This window comes from Lactuca virosa, chromosome 4 (genome assembly GCF_052849685.1).
Source record: "Lactuca virosa cultivar CGN04683 chromosome 4, Lactuca_virosa_CGN04683_v6, whole genome shotgun sequence".
Classification (NCBI taxonomy): domain Eukaryota; kingdom Viridiplantae; phylum Streptophyta; class Magnoliopsida; order Asterales; family Asteraceae; genus Lactuca; species Lactuca virosa.
In genome coordinates, this window is record NC_136429.1 from 102,895,513 (window position 1) to 102,903,129 (window position 7,617).

The window sequence follows — 7,617 nt, forward strand, 5'->3', positions numbered from 1 at the left end:
GTTTTAGGTATTATATTCGATGAGTTACAATGCTTTAAAGATGAGATATCAAAGCTAAAATATTTCAGCTTTTCAGCAAGAAATTTAAACTTTTGTATTGTGTAAAATTCTTTAAACAAGCATATCTCATTCGTTTTAAGTCGGATTAACATGCGGTTTTCTATAACGTATAATTTAGAGTTTTTACATGAGTTTAGACAATAATTTTGTTGTTTTTGGTATTATATTAAATGAGTTACAATCCTTCAAAGATGAGATATCAAAGCTGAAATATTTCAGCTTTTCAGCAAGAAATTTAAACTTTTGTATTATGTGAAATTTTTTAAACAAGCATATCTCATTCGTTTTAAGTGGGATTGACATTCTCTTTTTTCCAACGTGTAATTTATAGTTTGTAGATGATTTTAGACTATAATTTTGTTGTTTTTGGTGTTATATTTAATGAATTATAATCATTCAAACAAATTGTATAAAGTATAAATAATCAAAGTTTGACCAGCCCAAAGGGCACAATAAACGAAAATGTTTTCATTTTTACGAGTTGCACCGTATCAAACTCAAAAAAAGTATTCATTTTAACGAGTTGTAATATATCAAACCCAACAACATATTCGTTTTAACGAATTGTATCAAACCCAAAAACGTGTTTTACAAGTTGTGCCGAATACATATAAAGTTGTACCGGTCCAAACGGGTCCAAGAACCGGAAAACCCAGACCTAGACCTGGACATGGACTTAGACCCGGTAAGTCTCATCCGGTCCGGTCCACGGTCCATAATATTCTCTGAAACCGGTCCGGTCCAAGAGACGGCCCGGTTCGGTTCCGTCCAAATGTTTACCCCTATCGTACACAACTTCCAGTTTTTATGTATTCAGGTCTTGGGAAAACTCTGATTTGAAATAATGATTTTGAAACAATGGTTCCTTTTGTAAACAATATTGATTCATGGTTGGTTTAAAAAGTTTAAATATATTATGATTTTTGGAGTTTTACAAGTTGGTATCAGAGCCTTGGTTTGAGCGAATTAGAGGAACATTTGTATGAATCCAGGATCAAACTAAGGAACTGCAAAGGTTTTAAAATGATTTTCAAAATTGTTTTCAAAAGTACCCAAGGAAGGATGTGATGTGTACGATCATCCGGAGCAAGAAAGTATAACCCAAGTTACCCACATTGTTATTTGATTTTATGGTATGTTAGAACAACATGCTAGTTGTAGGATAGGGATCTTCAGGAATTGCATGATAGAATTGTCTGATACATGATGCCTTATTTCTATATAGTTTTGTTGTTGATTGTTGTATTACTCTTTCGGGTGTTAACTAACTATTAATTGAATACAATAAGTCACATGTTGTATGGGTTAAATAATTTTAGAGTAAAGGATTTGGTCCTACTGCGCAACTCTTGTCTGAGTCCAACCGTTGTAGGGTTGATTCTTTTAATCTAAGTTTTTTTAATTTATGTTGCATGTGATTGTATTCATGAAGTAGTTAACTTCCACCAATAGGGGGGTCATTTGGCAGTTGATGGTAGGGTAAGATGTGGATCCTAGGATAGCCTAGGGAGTATGCAGTACTCATGATACACTCTTGTTTGAAGTTTCATGGATGGGTTTGTGTACGAGGAATCGACATGAGGAGGAATTTTTTAGCCACTCTCGAGAGAGTAAGGATAGGATGTATGTGTATCCTAGTTTTTGTATTAGTTTTGGGTAGTTGTAATGATCCTTAAGTCAAATATGAGTAGGTGTGGAAGGTAGTATGGGCCCGTACCACTGAAAGCACATGACCCATACACGTAGCAAGGAAGTCACAACCCCAAGGGGTAGTCTCGTCGTGTGGTTGTAGCAATGTGTAATGTGGCATTTATGATGTTTTTGGTTCGTTCTCAGTATGGAGTTCACGAGGGGATCTGGTTCGGGATCTGGAGCTGATGGTCAGGATGGGCCAGGGTGGATTGTTGATCAGATGTGGGAGATGATTGCCGTTGAGGTTTTAGGGATATTGCAGGAAGAAATGTCTGGTATCATGGATCGGATCACGGGAAGGCTAATTGCAAGTTCGAGGAGTGAACTGCAGCTTTGCAGACTGTGAAGAGGGACTGTTGAGATGACTACTAGGGAAGATAGCATAGTTTGGTACCATGATTTGTGGTAGTTTTTCCACATCTGTTGGTTGTTGGATATGGTAGTTCAGGCATGAAAATGGTTCTTGTAATTTTTTAGGCATTAGTGGGTATGTCAGTTTGGGTTTGAAAGGAGCAGACCTAGGTTAGTTAGTTAGTTTTGAGGTCTTGAGGGCCTTGCTCGAGGCCATGCATTTGAGTCGCGATACCCAAAAAGGAAATGATTATTATGATCGGCTTGAGGCTTGAAGCTAGAGGCTAAGTGGTTGATTGATGGATTGGAATGTCGTTATCTATGGTGAGGATTACGTCCTTTCAGTTTTCCGAGTTTGGAGCAAGGAGTGAGCAGACATGTGATTTCGAAATTGTGATGTAAACCCAACGTGAGGATGGAAGGTTGTGGTATCTAACGCCAAACGACAGTATGGGAATGCACATGAGGATTGTGTGGTATGGTTTCCTTGAGATGAGATCAAGGGTGATCGGGGAAGTAAAGCGGGATCGACCACCTTGTTGTCTCTGATGCAATCCGACTTTGAGAATGATGTCTTTTGTATTTATGAGCGACTCCTGCAATGAATTGACAGTTGGAATTTCCAGGAAAGGAGTATATGTTTCTGGATAGAAAATTGGTGTTTTGCATGTGCATTGCATAAAATTCTTGATGTTAGAGGTGGTTATGATTGGAAGTTTCTAGGGTCTCCATCTGAGATTCGGAATCTTTTAGTCCCACTTGGTCATGATCTAGAAGATCATCTTGTGTTATTGTATATCCCAATGCGTACCTAGTTGATCCGGTTTGAGATATGGTTTGGGTTACAACACCAGTGGGTGGTAGTTCGAACTCTAAGTGGGGGAGAACTAGGTATTACACTTCAAGGATCATCGGTATGTTCGAGTTTGTGGTGTCGGAAGAATGGTTCATAGGGGTATGCGGTGTGGGTATGAGGGATTTCGGTTTAAGATTTGGTCAAGTTAGGGGTGTAGACCAAGTGGCTATCGGATGTATGTGTATAAGAAATACACGAGTTGTCTCGTAGCAGAAAGTAGTTGGTCAAGGAGTGATTTGTAGCCATTGGTTCCTTTTTGGGATGCCAACGAATGGATGAGGAGGCACTAGGATTGCTCAGGTTGAGTATCGGTTGCTGAGAGACTTGTCAGCTTGTTGTATGGATTGCTATTTACAATCTAGATTGGGCAGTTTTTGATTAGTAAATCAGTTCCAAAGATGGGTATGTTCAGCTCCACGTGGGTTTCGGTTCACTGGGTTAGGTGTCAATGCATTCTCGATCATTGGTCATTTCGTACATCATAAAAACATAGATTTTTGGAAGTTTTGAGCTGTATCAGTTGAAGTTCAAAGGATTCATCAACTTATTGTCAAAATTCGGATCGAGTTTGAAAGATGTCCTTGGTTATGGGGAGTCTAGAATTTGGAACAATGTTGCTTAATTTTTCAGATGGGACATTAGAGCTGCGTGGAATCTAATTTTTGACATGTCGTGCTGGCAGGGTTGGTATTTGGATGGATCTGACTAGGATCTTAGCAGCATTTCTAGATAACCTTAAAGGTTTTATCGAGATGGTTATGTATTGATGGGATCTTGTTTCGATCGTTCATGAGGATGTATTCTATTAATGATTTAGGTTAGTTGTTTCGTTAGAACTTTGGTACTTCACCCTTTTGGGTAAGGTTATGCGTTCCCTAAGGGTGTGTATTGTGGTAAGTTCATTAGATATTGTCTTGAGGGGTGTGTGTGTGTGGGATGGACAATATAGCAATGGAACACTTGGTTCAAATTATATGCATGGTTCTTAATTGGTTTATAGCCTTTGAATTGGAATAGGAGTGTGACAACCCGAAACTTTTATCCTGTACAATCGATCTTTATATCTATATTAAATTCGATTTTCGTCACCATTTTACGCCATTTAAGGGTCCGTTTAAGTGTTTTAAGCTTGAGTACAGATGGAAACGAGATTAGGAATGAGTCAACATGTCCTTTGGAAGCAAAAATCGGGCCATACACCCTCATGAGAGGTGTGTACGGCCGCACACATGGGTGTGCGGCCGCACACCCACCCTCCAGCCGCACTCACCCTTGTATATATATAAGGATACCCCTTCACTCATTCCTTTCCTTTGGCTTTCTCTCACTACTTTCTCTCTCTAAAAACTACATCCAAGAACACACTCTAAAGGCCTCAAAAACGTGAACCACTTCATCATTCAGCTTGTTATCTTGGTAAGACACCTGAATCTAAGCTTAAAACTCATAGTGTTCTTCGTGTTCTTCATCCTTTGAAGGTGTACGGCCGCACACCTTCATAAGGTGGCCGCACACACACTAAACTCTCCAAAGTGAAGAGTTTGGCCCCCATTTGCTAGTAGGACTTGGTGTTAACACTAGAACGCCTCAAAAACACCTCAAAATCAACGTTTCGGACACAAAAGAGGAGTGTACGGCTGCACACTCCTATGTACGGCCGCACACACCCTCTGTACGGCCGCACACCCTGGCCGCACACACATAAAAGTCGAGATTGGTGGCCTCACACTCAAATCTAAAGCCCTACACTCATTGGGGACTTCAATAGGTGTTTGTAACACCTAATTCTAAGTGTTTTCGTGTCCCTAAGATGTGTCCATGTGTCGAATAGTGGCTATATAACCTAAGTAAAATCATATATGTGTTATTATATGTTACTAGGATCCACTTGAGTGTGAAACCTCAATTGACACTCAACAACTCGTAACCGATCATCCGCTCGAATCATCCATCAAACTGTGAGTTCATACCCCTATACTTTTCCGAGTTTTTCATGTTTTCAAGGGGGGGAATACAAGCAAAAGTACAAGGAAACTTGTGCTCAAATATATTATTTTGTTTAAAATAATTTCATGTTCAGTATGATTTCAAACACAGAAAACCGTTTTACCACTCGATTTAGAAAATCAACTCGTAGGAACAGTTTTCAAATCTAAAGCAAGGACCTTGTGAACCTTATCATAATATGTATTATTTCATAAAGGATTCACGTAAATTATAAACAGGATTTTCAACGTTGTTACTTGTAAGTTCGTTAGGCTAAGTTTGAGACATGTCCTCGGTAACACTCCCCCGGATTCATGAGTGGAGGACTACGACTTATAACCAGAATCTCTCGGAGGGAGAGCGTGACTATTGTGTATAGATCTATATGGGACTGACTATCCCACACCCTCGCTGCTAGTTACAGCGGAACCCTTTGGTTCAGGGGTGACAAAGTCATAAAAGATACTGGCCCATTTACGTGCCTTATCCAGTCTCAGTACGGTTATGGCACTCACAACTTAGGTAACGAGAATTTACTTTTCTAATGTACTCCTCTGGGTGTAACCAGAGCTTCAAATAATATACTCCTCTGTGTGTAACCAGAGCTTCGAATAATATACTCCTCTGGGTGTAACCAGAGCTTAGAATAATATACTCATCTGGGTGTAACCAGAGCTTCGAATAATATACTCCTCTGGGTGTAACCAGAGCTTCGAATAATATACTCCTCTGGGTGTAACCAGAGCTTCGAATAATATACTCCTCTGGGTGTAACCAGAGCTTCGAATAATATACTCCTCTGGGTGTAACCAGAGCTTCGAAAAGAAAACAGCCATCCGAGTATGGTAGATACTCGCGTATGGATAATCAAACCTCTTTCATAAGAAAATATGGGATTTTCCTGGAATAACTTAATCTTTCATAAACAGTCTGTTTAATGTGTAACTAATGGATAATCAAACCTATTTCATAAAAAAAATATGGGATTTTCTTGGGACACAACTTTTCAAAGAATCAAGAAAACATTTCTTTCACCAGAATAAACCGCTTATGAACTCACCAGCTTTATGCTGATATTTTAAAACTGCTTGTATTCTCAGGGCATCAATAGACAGGTACTCCTACCAACTTTTGGAGAAGACGGAGCGTTTTGGTGTCACGTCTTTTACTTTTATTATATACTTATATGTATAAACTATGTATTAAGACAATGTAAATCTTTTTCATGTATGTATTCAATGTTTGGTTGTGTTTACTATGCTTGCTATGATACAACTGTTGTGATACTACGCATGACGTCACTCCGCTCCGGAACGTTTCCGCCATCAGTTTCTGGGTGTGACAGATTGGTATCAGAGCTATTTTTTATAGTGAACTAAGTATACCGAACCTTACATGGTATACAACTATAAACACTAAGGGGCCTAAGTGCTCTAAACTAAAAGTATACCATCAAAATTTAAGTATTTTTATAACAAAGTATACAAGTATACCCGAGTACCAGAATCTGTGTCATAAGTAGAACAAAACAAAAGTATTTGGATGTTGAACATTGCGGTTAAACTTGGGCAGTTATGTAATCATGTCTAGGGTCAATATAGCCTGATCAACTATATTCATTCGAGACATGACTAACATGTGCTTGGGAGTGACTTTGGTGTTGCAACAGGCCTAAAACTTACCCAGTATCCATATAACTTAAAATACTATAGGAGTATTTTAGTCAGAGCCGAATACCTCGTAGAAATTCATTCCAAGTGTTGCTACTCATTCCTTTTAGCGATAACTTATTTGCATTGGTAGTTTTCCTTGTTTATCGCTTAGTAGAACACTCTAACAATCATTATGAGATATATCCTTGCTTCATATCTCTTGATTCGATTCAGAGGACTTACCATCCTCTTCTTCCTAGTTGTTTCTAGAACAAGATGCCTCCTCGAAGACGACCCATCAGAAGGAATGACGACGCTCCACCACCACCGCCCCCTCAGTTCGATCCCGTTATGTTCCAAGCAGCTGTTACTGCTGCTATGACTGCCGCGATGGCACAAGTTAATCCTGGCCGATCTGGTGGGCAGGGAGGTGGTACTCATCCCCAAAATCATGAAGATGGTCAGGAACACCAAAGGAAATGTTTTGGCGGCTAGGCCAAACACCTTTGACAGCACTAAGTGTTTGGCCCAAACTCTCATAGATCACGGAGTTGATCTTGACGTTGTGACGACCACTCCTGAGCCCGCGAAAGGGAGTGGTGAGAAAAGAAAGTCCTGGAAACAGAAAAAGGGCCAGTCTTCGCAGGAACCCTCAAAGAAGCAACATACGATAGCAGTTCACGCTGCTACTACTCCTGTTGCTACTCCTGCAACTCAAGCACCTACCAGTAGGTATACTGGTAATCTTCCCTGGTACGGTAAGTGCATTTATCATCATCGCATCCGTGGCCCATGTCGTGAAATGCTCTGCAACAACTGTGGCAAGAAGGGCCACCTAACTCGAGACTGCAGAACAACAGTTCAACCAACCCATCAGACTCCTGGAGCAGGTGTTGGTCAAGTCTGTTATAACTGTGGGGAGGTCGGGAATTACAAGAGAAACTGCCCCAAGGCAGCAACAACTGGCAACACCGGGAGAGTTATATCTATGGGACGAGAGGAGGCCGTCGCTGATCCCAC